Below are 12,574 nucleotides of genomic sequence, written 5' to 3'. Positions count from 1 at the left end.
GTTCTGGGGTATTTGGTGTCCTTTTCTGGCTTCTGTGGGCAGTAGGTACATACATGGGGCACATATACGCATAAGCAGGAAACATTCATACACATAAAATAAAAAAAATAAACCTTAAAACATTTCCTTATGGGCCTCGTTTAATGAATAAAACCTTTAATGATAGACCTTTGATTTCAACTTTGCTTTTAAAAGATCATCATATTTCGAAAGGGTCTTTAAAAGGCCAGGGTCATTTCATTGTGGAATGGACAGGCTGCATCCTTCGTTGGGAGCACTTGTAGGGTAAGGGCTCTTGAGACAGCAGTGGAAGGATGGGGTGTCATCATGCAGCTGATACCAAGGTTTGCATTAGGACAGCAAAGCCTAGAGTGGGTCCCCTCATCACCTTTTCTGTTGGAGCATCACATGGACCCAGACCACCAAGAGATTGGACACCTGGGCCAAGGCTTTCCTGGGGATTCCCTTAGCCTTTACAGGAGTCCCATTGGCTCAAGGCCAGTCAAGACTCATCTACAGGCAGTAGAGAAGTCAAGCCTGAAATACAAATGTAACTTCAAGAGATATTACTTGTGGCACCAGAACATGACGGCAATGGGAGGCTGAGATGCAACTGTGGCTTCCTCTTTATGCTCAGAAGTATCAATGATAAACCTCTCAAATGTACATGGTCAAAATCCTAAGCTATGACCCTTGGCCAGCCCATACAGGGTGAGCAGTGGTTAAGACAGTCAGGCTAGCAGGCATCTGCAAGTGATGGAGGCTCTTTATAGTTTCCTCGTTATAAAATGAGCAGAACCATTGTTCCCTCGCAAGAACAATAGAAGGATGAAGCAGGTTTTCTATATTTGTGTTTGTAGCTGTGTAGACATGTATGCCTGCTCTCTGACAAGTACAGAAATATCAATATTAACTACACTATTAATACTACATGCAATACTCACCTGTGAAAATGTTAGTGCACCTGAAAATGTAATTTTCAATTTGTTTTTAGAATGACGGAAGCATTTCGCTATAGAAAAGGTGGCAGTGTCCAGTGAACCCATGGGAGTCTGAACCCACTAATGCCAGACCATGGCATTACCAATTTAAGAAGCTCACAGCAATGGAGAACCTAAGAAGCTCCTGTAACGTTTCTTCTGCATGGAAGCTTAAGCTGCCCCTTAAGGTCCCAAACACCACCCCTGTTTCCGTGCTGTCCCCAGGAGATGTGGGGGGAGGGTGACAGAGGGCACGCCTGATGCTGCCATGTTCAGTGGCATCATAGAAAGAACGGAGAACACAGAAGGGGAAGGAGAGCTCTGCAAAATGAACTAAGAGAGAAGAAAGCCCAGTTGCTGTCCAGCTGGCCACACTGCCGAATCCCCTGGATATTGTTGGAACAGCAAGGCTCCAGAAAAATCTAGCTCCGGTTACCACTGCAGTCATCCAAAAGACAGACCCAGTCATGGCAAGACATCAGAATCTGGGAAAGTATGTCTACTTTGCGTAAGTCTGCTAAACAAACAAACAAAATAAGCAGGGGCTAAGAAGATGACTCCACTGATAAAGTGCTTTCCTTGCAAGCAGGACTTGAGTTCAATTCCCCTTCAAATCTCACTAATAAAATTTATATGGCAGTAGGCACTTGTAATCCCAGCTTCAGAGAGGAGCGGGCAGAGAGTCCTGGGACTCAGTGATCAGCCAGCTTAGCCTACTTGATGAGTTCCAAGCCAGAGAAAGATCGCATCTGATACATAAATAAAACAGGTGAACAGGACTTGTCCTCTGACCTCCACACGCATGCACATCCCCCAACAAATATGCACACACACACACACACACACACACACACACACACACACACGAACATGTATAGACACAAAGAGTATATAAATGTGCATGCCTAAAATATTAAAAATCAAGTTGATCTTATATTACACTTAACTGAATTTGTTCCATTATCTACCTCAGCTAAACTTAGTAGTATATTTTCTTTGAGGCCTTGGGGACCATTAAGAACACGCAGAACAGGGAGGAAATGACTGGGAAAGAAGGAAAAGCAGCAACTGCAGCCAAGGCCAGGATGAGCAACTTACAGACTCCACACGCTGGGTCACGTTACATTTCCTGTGGTTAAAGACTTCTGGCTTACAGTTCAGCTAATTATGAGATAATTTTACCGACTGAATATTTTGATAAGCTTTGGAGTAAAGTTTAATTGGTGGCTTTTCCACAGTTGAAAGATAAGCTCTTGCTGGGAGCAGAGAGGAAACAGGGTTGGGGGGAACCAGAATGGAAAGAAAGCAGAAAGCTATCCCGTGGCAGCTGTGCTGAGGAAAACCAGTCAGGGATCCGAGCTTTCTCATTCTCACCCCAGCTTCAGAGTCAAATGTGTCTTGCTGTCATTTTTAGGAACAATTTTATTAAAAAGGAAAATGTGAGCCCTAAAGATGCCAGCAGACAGAGCTGGGACATACCCAGCTATGCTAGGTACCAAAAGGATGGCACCCAGGGAAGAACTCTGTGGCTCAGTGGGGACTAAGTCAGAGTGTTGATGAGGTCAGAACATCTCATAATTGTTCTACACAGAATGTACTGGATCCAACGGGCAGCCCAGGAAAGGGACAGGAAGGGAGCAGAAAAGCTCTAGAGAGCCTAGCTTGGAAGCCCAGGTCAGAATAGGCCAATTCGCGAGGAGAAGGCTTGCGCCTGCTCTGTCTGCTTCCTACAGGGAAACAAATGAGGAGAAATGTACCCAAGCCTTCCATACCAGCACAAACACCACATAAAGTCAGCTGTGCAACCTGCTAAGAAGTGAGCCAGTTCCTTCTTCCCTCAGCCTGAGGAGCCACCATTGGCCAGTCCAGCTTCTGAGGCCACTGGCCCTGCCAAGATGCAGCAACTCAAGAAATTCTTTAACTGAGTTACATGCATCCCACACACATGCATGTATACGTGCATGCATACACACCTCTACACACAAATGCATTAGAATGCATGTGGACACATCCATTCATATACATGTAGACACATGTATATAGACTCACAAACATATTCTCACAGTACCTATCTGCTCATATGCTTGTTCACACATGCAACATGAATATATGGTCAAGAACCATCACACATGTACATACATATACATACATACATACATACATACATACATACATACTACATACATACCAATGTGCATGGAGACACTTTGGCATTCAGAGAGGCTCAAGCAGCCGCTCAGACAAGGGTATATCTCCAACAATTGGCCCCTTTGTTGCTGGTCTCAGCAGGGGCCCAGAGGAGAAAGGGGAGGGAGGTCTGTGATTTGGCCCCTGACCTTGGCCCAGCCAGACTGAGGCCCAGGGACATGGAGGTCAGCAGGAGATTTGTACTGGCCTCCCTGGGGAGCACACCCTCAGGACATGCTATAAGTATTACCAGAACACACTTAACAAACTTCCTTCACAGTACTTCTCTCTCTTAGGTTGACACAAGTTTGTTGGTAACAAAATTAAATCACATTTTAACAGCAAGGAAAGAGTAATTTAAACTTTTTTCAAAACCCCCACCAGCCGTGAAAACCTTTTCCCTTCTGCCTCTGCCTGAAGTGCTCCTTCTTGGAACACAGACAGCTGTTTTGTATCAAGGCTGGGGGTTTCTGTATGACCTGGGGAGCTCAGACAACAGGCAGCCCTTCCTGCATTAAAGGGTAATCTGAGAATAATTTGCCATAAAACACCCAGAAGTGCTCCAGCTGTGGCCAGATATTCCCTATAAAGCACCATGTAGACAACATGGCCCTTGTAAAATAATGATAATTTATAAAATCACATTTTTAAAACACATTGTATTTTTTAAAATAAAAAAAAAAGAAAGAAAGAAATGGTTTGAATTATCACGGAAGGTGCCAAGGAAATTTCCTTCCAAGTTCATAGATTACCAGGAAGTGTCTGTTCTAAACACCCATTCTACCACAGGTCCTGGGTTCACACACACATATGGCTGACAGGTGAGAGGGGAACCTCCAGTAAGCCCCAGTGTCCCTCAATCCAACCGGTGGAAGGTGCTCCAAGTCTAGAACTTTCTAAACCAGTGATTGTACATTCTAGGGCCAGAAGACCTGTGCTGAAGGTGGCATAACCAGGAGCCTGGCCCTTCCTCGGGGCAGACAGCTTCTAGACCAGAGTTCCCAGTTTCTCAAGAAGGGCTAACGGGGGATATATTATGACAATGCCTATGTTTCATAATGATTTGAATATTTTTCAAATATATGTGATCTATAAAAAAATGTTAGTACGATTTGGCTAAGGAGACCATCACCTGTCTACAACCTCACCATACACGTCTCCACACTGCCAACTCACCCCAAAGCTCCAGACCTGAACGCACACGCTCATGTTAAGATCGGAAGAGCCCGTGTGGAATTAGAGTGGCCTCCCTCCCTTTCCTACACATACGTGGGGATTTCTCTAACTGGAGCGTGTTCTTTGTTTGTTGTTTATTTGTTTGTTCATTTCAAGTGTCCAAATATTAAAACATCACAAAATTAACTGAAAAGGAAGTCTTGGCATGTGTCTCTTTTTCTGGAGGTTTTAATTTTTCTTCCATCTTTTATAAAACATGGAAAAGGAGCAATGATGTAAGAAGAGGGGGTGGGACTTAGAGTGTCACTCAAACAGAAGCACAGAAGTGGGGGAGAACGGATGGAGAGAGGGAGAGAGAGAGAGAGAGAGAGAGAGAGAGAGAGAGAGAGAGACTTACAGAGAATCACAGCACACAGAGTACCACCCACAGGCAGGGTAGTAGTCATGGGGCCATGACACAGAAAGATTCTCTTGTAAGTAGTGCCATGGCAGGGAGAGATCACACAAACACCTGTACTGTGCACAGACTCTACCATAAACAGCCTCAATGTAGACAGTTTTCCACAGAGCCATGACACATTCATAACAAAGGTGGGTGGGTATGTAGAAGATGATCTACAGAGCAGATTCCTTTAACCCCTTCCCTGCTGTTCTAAAGGCTTCCTTCTGAGAGACCAGGGCCTCTGTCCACCCCCAGCACTCACCAAGACTGGTCCTTCACATAAGTCTCCTCAGCTCGTCTGAGCCTTTGCCTAACTTTCAAACCACATCAGCCCCCACTGGACCCCTGCCTGTCTTCCCAGGGACTCCTTAGCCCCTTCCTACTTCCTGTACTAAGGTAGCTGCTAAGCCAAGAGATGCTCGTGGTAAAGAGTCGAGAATTTCGGAGCCAAGTCCCTTGACCCTTGCTGCTGACTCCTTACAGTGAAATGTGGACCCCCTTCCCTGCTTCATAGGAATCATTTACACAGATTAAATTAAACACGAGTATTAGCCTGCCCAATGAACTCATGAGAAATGTAAATTCTTATGCCCCAGCCCACAGCATCAGAAACTCCAGGGTTTTCTGTGGTCCTCCAGGGCTTCAGTTTGATGATGTGGGGATGGATGGAAAGCTCTCAGCCGTGTGTTCAGCGCTGATGAGCCGGCACTGACATGCTGGCGGGGGAAGCAACGCTAACAGCTCAGAGTGAAACACCGCCCATCTGTGTGCCCTTTAAATGCCATCCCAATGTCCTAAATTCAACTTCATGACTGAAGTCACTGTGAACTCACCCCTTGTGCAGTTGTCAGAGAACCAGCCATTCAGCAGGGAGAGGTGTGCCCGCCCTGTTATCAAACAAGGAGGGGCCGACGTCATCAAAGCCAAGGGCAGGCTTCATAGCCCCTGGACAGCAGCACCCAGCTCTTTCCCCTCATTCCTACCAAGAGGAGACAAAGACAGCAAGGCAAGAAGAAAAGTAGCAATTTGTTTGTCATGACCGCCTTCACGTCGGGGTGCTATGTCTCCTCAATTCCTAGAAGTGAATGTTTTAGAGAAAGTGACACAGTTATACTTAGGAAAAGAACAGCATACACTTGTCTGTATGTGCATGTGTGTTTGTGCATATGTGTGTACACACGTGTGGAATGGTGTATGTGTGTGTGTAATAAGGAGACATTTTCTTTACTTTTTGAAAACCTAGCAAGTCATATCCAAAAGACAGGTGTGAAAGGCAAGTTGCAAAACTGATGGGTGTTAACAGAATTAACACTAAAACTCGGAGAGTGGCCATTTAGTTACCTAAGAAAACAGGCCACTCCTAGACCTCAGGCACAAAACAAATGGAAAAGAATACCTCTACTCCCATTCCTCACTGTCCTGCTCCACACACCAAAGCAGAATCAAGCTCTACATTCTAAACTTAAGGCCGCAGCTTCTCTTGAGGTGAGGCAGCTCTCAGGGCCTCACCTGGCAGAGCATCACCTGCCTGCGTGGACACTCTTGACAGTGGGATACCCTGGGGTGGGGATAGGGGACAAAGAGCTTAGTGTGTGCTAGGTAGCACTGACTGTCAACGTGACAGCAGCTGGACTCAACTGGGAGGGGATGGTAACAGTAGGTCAGTCTCTGGGCCGGCCTGTTAGGGACCATCTTGATTTGGTTGGTAGAGGTGGCAAGAATCACGGTAAAGGAGGTCAGTGAGGTTCCCTGGGCTTGGGCTGTGTAAAGGAAGAAGGAATTAGCACACAAGCATCGATATTCTCTGCTTCCTACATGTAGTGCTGCAGGATGAGGTACTTCAACCTCCTGCAGTCAGGACTTCCCTGCCGTGCTGGACTATACCCTCAAACTGTGAGCTCAGATAAGCCTTTTTCCTTTGACTTGCTTTTGTCGAGGTATTTTATTGCCACAACCATAAAAGTAACCAAAAACACTTAGCAAATAGAAATCCCAAGTGGTATAGAAGGAAGTCACTAAACAAAGAAATATGAGTATCAAGCAGAGGTAAATACTCATTCCTCCCCATCCCCCCACATACTCAACATAGAAACCTAAAATGAACATTGAGCAGCAAGTCGGTGTGAGTTGGTGATAGCCCATGGGAGTCCCCTCAACAAGTCGGTGTGACGTGGTAGAGTGTGGCGCAGCAATCGAGAGCACTGACAGCTCTTCCAAAGGTCCTGAGTCAATTCCCAACAACCACATGGTGGCTCACAACCATCTGCAATTGGATCAGATCCCCTTTACTGGTGTGTCATATACACAAAATAAGTAAATCTTAAATAGATAAGTAGACTGACAGATAGACACAGACAGACAGACAGACAGATCCAAGTTGAAAGAGTTTAAAGCCTGTCTACCGTGATGTGCGCTTTTAATCCCAGAACTTGGGAAGCAGGTGGATCTCTGAGTTCAAGGCCAGCCTGGTCTACAGGGCAAGTTCCAGAACAGCTAAAGCTACACAGGGAAACCTGTCTCAAGAGAGAGAGAGAGAGAGAGAGAGAGAGAGAGAGAGAGAGAGAGAGAGAGAGAGGATTCCTTCAATAGAAGATGGGAGGAAAGGCACACAGCATTAGGACTGATGAGCCTACTCTGTCTGCTGCTGCATCTGCAGATTCATGACAGAATCTCACAGCGCAGAGAGAAAGTGAAATGTATGGGATTGCGAAAGATTAAAAACTAGTAAATAAAGAGTGAGAAGGTAAGGAGAGTCCAGAAGAAGTGTTGGATTTAATGGAAGAGCCAAGACCACAGAACAACTTAACTGTGGAGCAGGGAAGATTAGAGTAGGCTAAGAAAACTGCAAAGCCAAGCTGTAGCTAAGCGCATCCCATGTGGTTCACAGTTCTAAAAGCTAGCTACCACTACGATGGATGGCGGGTGGTTAGAGCCTGGGTTTTCAATGTTAGAGCACATAAGTCACTGTAGTGGTTTGAATGTGCTTGGCTCAGGGAGTGGCACTATTTGGAGGTGTGGCCTTGTTGGAGTAGGTGTGGCTTGTTGGAGGAAGTGTGTCACTGTGGGTGTGGGCAATGAGACATCCTCCTAACCCTATTGGAGTCAGTCTTCTCCTAGCATCCTTCAGATGAAGATGTAGAACTCTCAACTCCTCCAACCCCACATGTGCCTGGATGCTGCCATGCTCCCCACCTTGCTGATAATGAACTGAACTTCTGAACCTGTAAGCCAGACCCAGTTAAATGTTGTCCTTTGTAAGACTTGCCTTGGTCATGGTGTCTGTTCACAGCAGTAGAACCCTAACTACGACAGTCACCATAGAAAAGTCTAGAATATCTACATGGAAATAACCAGAGTTTGGGTATAATATAAATTCATGTTTAGTTTAATAGAGATATAAGTGAATATATTTTACTCATACACAGATATATATGCACTTTCCTTGCAGCAACAAAACACACAGAGCCCAAGTCTTGCTTTCTCAAAATGACAAATGATTTACCCTGGTGCAGGAAAAAATACAAGATGAGTGAGGAGTACCCTGGAGTGCTAGAAAGAGAGACCAAACACACAAACACACACACACACACACACACACACACACACACACACACACACACTCACATGGCCATGTAGAGAATCAAGCCAACTGAAAGAATTTCCAGTAGGCACAGCTGAAAATTTTTAAGCAACAAAATAAAAGGAATAGAATTAGATTCTAACCCAAAACATCAATTAAACTTCCATAAACATATAATGATGCAAACAAACAATCAAACCAGATATGGCGGTACACACCTGTACCCCAAGCCCTGGAAAGATAGGAGCAGGTTCAAAGTCAACCTCGACTATATGTGAGTTCGAAGTCAACCTGGGCTACATGAAACCATGTCCCAGAGAGACAAAGAAGTAAAAGAAAAAGAAGAAGTGACTAAATAATAAATAAATAATAAAGGATGAAGGAGAGGCAAATATTTATGGAGAAGAATTCCAAATAATATATGTGGATAGCCCATCCTTAAGGAAGTAGAGCATGACCCCCCCACATCTTAAGCATGAGCTGCTCGTATGACAGCAGGCAATAACTTTAGCCTGGAGAACACTTAGAGATACTTTCTTAACTGAACTAAATCAATGACAGCTGGCCCGGGGCAATGAGGAGACCTGGGGTAGGGCAGATGCTGGGCCCTAGAGGCAATACCATCACCTAGCTTTAAAGGCATCTCTCCTAGAGAAGGGGAGCCTCTCCCCCAAGTGAGAGAATATCCCAACCCTGCTGCCTATAGTGGTCCAGATTCTCCATGGATCCCAGACAAGCCTGCTTGAGTCCTCCATGTGCAGCTCTGCCGAATTGTCTGCTCTCACAGCACCTTCACTAATGAATAGACACTAAGGAAGGAAGGGGAGGGTGGACACCCTGAACAGCAACTCAGAAGGAGTATATTCCTTGTCAATGCTTCACCAGGACCTCTTCAACATTCAGGACAGAAAGACATAGAGCTGGTAATAGCCAAAGGTTTCTGTTATGATTTAAATATGAAATGTCTCCCACAGACCCATGTTTGAAAACTCAGTACCCAGCTGGTGATGCTGAATGAAGAAGTTGTGGAACCTTTAGGGTGGAAGACCTGCCTGGATCACGCAGATCACTGGGTAAGGGCAGACCTTTGAGGGTTACAGCCAAAACCCAAGCTCTCTGGCTCCAAGTGGGCAATAGATGGGAACAAGCTCCATGATTAATTCCCATCACCATGGACCAAGCCTTCGCCTATGTCTCTCCTGCAATGATGGACTGTATTCTGTAAAATCGTGAGCCAAAATAAACTTCTCTTCCTTTTAGTTGCTTCAGTCAGGTATTTTATCACAAAATGTCACTAGTATACATGTCCTCACTACCTTACCTTGGGGGCAGAGGTGTTAAATACACTGTTAGTGGACGGGGATGAAAAGAGGCATCTGACATCTTTAGCCTAGCTGTGAGCTATAAACTAAACAATTTGTAAGGTCATGAGTAATCATAGGGACATGTCAAAAAACAAAAAAGCCATCCTTAAACCTAATGGCTCTCTCTTCTTTCCTTAAAGGACTTTTAACGTGGAGTCTAGGTATCCAATACGCCTTCACTAAGCACATCCAAGGAGGATGCTTGGACCCATGATGCATCTGTGAAAGGTGCCCTTTAAATTGGGGGCAAATGCCGTGCCCAGATGGTATCATTTTGCTGGTGGGATGAGTTCTGTTTCCGAAAGTCCAGCACGTGGGTTGCAGCAAAGCTGGGATGAGATGGAAAATGTAAGAAAAGGAAATTGCTGTAGTGAGCCGGCCCCTGGTGCCTTACAATACCGCAGCTGATCACTCAAGCATGGAAAGTAGGACATTATTCTCACAACACTGATTAGGCAAGGAAATGAGATATGCAAATATTTTTTAAAAGTCTGCCCGTACCAACTTTATTACCAGATGAAAGTTCACAAAGAAAACATGACTCTATCGGGTCAATATTGAGCTAATGCCCTTGACTCAGATTACCTGACCTGGAAGATCCCTGAACACAAAAGTCAAGTTCAAGACTCAGGCAACACAATCAAGGAGATGGACAGGAGGACATTTTTGACAGGAGGACATTTTTAAAATATTGCGTGGTTCAGCTCAGCCCAAAAGTCAAGCGTTTACATTTCTAAAAACCCAAAATATTGTTCCTTTAGAGCTCAATATATCCATATTTCTGTCTTTATGTCTCTAGTCAGACAATGAGCCTTAAAATAAAGGCTCAGAGACAAGAGGAAGTTTGTTTTGTGGGGGGAAGGTGAGAGAGAGAGAGAGAGAGAGAGAGAGAGAGAGAGAGAGAGAGAAGTCCTGACTATCATAGAGCTCACTATGTAGACTAGGCTGACCTCAAACCCACAGATATCCTTCTACCCAGGCCTCCTGAGTACTGGGATTAAAGTTATGCACCACTATGCCCAGCTATAACATGAAGTTTGTAGAGACTGAAGTCAATGAAGGACAAGGCTGGGCACAGAACTCCACTGCCAAGCCACCTCACCTCCCAGAGTGCCTGTCTTCCATTTGTAAAGAGGCATCATGGTGGAGCTGCAGCAGACATTGAGTAAGAACATGTGTACAGAGGAGGAGTCCATTCCATTGTAGATACCACTGTGCATAGCTCCCCTCTGTTCTCCCGGACTTCCTTAGCATAGAGATACTGTGATAGGCTACATTCAAGTCACAGATAACTACTGAAAGTCTCCTATGTGCCTGGTACTGTATAATGCCCTCACCACCACACCCCTACACACACATACACACACACACACACACACACACACACACACACACACACACCTTCTGGTAGCAAATACAGAGTTCACATCAGGGACTGGAATAAACAAAGCACTTTGAAAGTTCTGTAAAGGAAAGTTCTCTGAAGGATACACAACATCCACTTAATAGAACCAGTGCCTAAGAAAGGAAGCATCAGTCATAGGTGGGAGGACCAGCCTGTGCAGAAGTGACAGTGTAGCCTGTGCAGAAGTGACAGTGTAGCCTGTGCAGAAGTGACAGTGTAGCCTGTGTAGAAGTGACAGTGTAGTCTGTTTGAAGAGCTAAAATAAGATCTGTGTCACTGGGGTTTGGGATCAATTTCTCTTACTCAGGTATAAAGCCCCTTAGCCCAGCTGCTCCACAGTGTGGCCTGAAGTGCACTATGAAGCTGTGATCCTATTACACAGTCGTCTTTAGAGAACAAGAGACAGTCCCTGGGCTATGTGTCATCTGCCCAGAATAGCGATTCAGTCACACTGACAATATCGTCAGACCCAGGAGGCTCATCGACGAGCAGTCTGCAAGGGTAGCCAAGGAGCAAATGTGCACTGTAGGAAATAAGCACAGACTTCTCTGCCTTCGTACTCACTGCCCAGACTGAAATGCCCCGGGGGCAGGCTAGCCCCAAGATTATAACACAGCTCTGGACTGGCAATGGAAGTATTATGTCTGTTTTTCTATAAGTTTCACTTAGGAGTCTAGGGCTCTTCATATATTTCAGAAGCCTCTGTCTAACGGTTGAGAAAGCAGCTCAGTTGTATCGTGCATGCCTAAAATGCCACGAGGCCCCAGGTTCCATGAAATAAATACACAATAAGTAATACTAATAAACAATAAAAGGAAGGCCACGAAATGGCTTATATGGAGATAATAAATAATATTAATTAATAGGTAGTAAATAGAAAGCCATGTGGCCCACACCAAATCCCCATAGCATTATGATTTGAACTCATCTATTCTCTACCAAAGAAACCTCTCCCTTCAATGCTGTTAGTCATCCATCCATCCATCCATTCATCCATCATGTGTTCATGATTTATTTACTAGACATTTAGTACCAAGCCTTGTTCTCAGTTCAGAAGGGACAATGGTTATCAAAAAACATCATATTTGCCCTCTTGTTCCTAAATTCTTTGGTGAGGCAAGTCACTCAATTATTGCTACATGGTGGATTGAGTTTTTGAACATTTAAGAAAGAGTCTCTGCTGTGGAAGTGCAGAAGATATCCTCCTCCTCAACTCCTTAGGAAAATTCAAGCCATACACTGACCCAACCCAGACCTGCCTATCCCTGACCCATCACCCCAGCGAGCCCAGACACATCCCTGACCCATCACCCCCGTGAGAAAGACCCACCCCTGATCCATCTCTAGCGAGCCCAGCCCTCTCTATCTGGCCTCTCCACATATGCCATGGTCTTTCCCTTCCCTGCTACTTCTCCATTTGCAATGTACATGTCTTCTTCA

General features: G+C 45.1%; 1 protein-coding gene across 2 annotated transcripts in view; it reads right to left on the bottom strand.

Moving 5' to 3' along the window:
• Acoxl (acyl-CoA oxidase-like) overlaps nucleotides 1-12,574 on the bottom strand; it is a 305,952-nt gene that overhangs the window by 226,009 nt on the left and 67,369 nt on the right. The window lies entirely within an intron of this gene.

This window comes from Rattus norvegicus, chromosome 3, assembly GCF_036323735.1.
Source record: "Rattus norvegicus strain BN/NHsdMcwi chromosome 3, GRCr8, whole genome shotgun sequence".
Lineage (NCBI taxonomy): Eukaryota > Metazoa > Chordata > Mammalia > Rodentia > Muridae > Rattus > Rattus norvegicus.
This window is presented reverse-complemented; position numbering and strand designations above follow the sequence as displayed.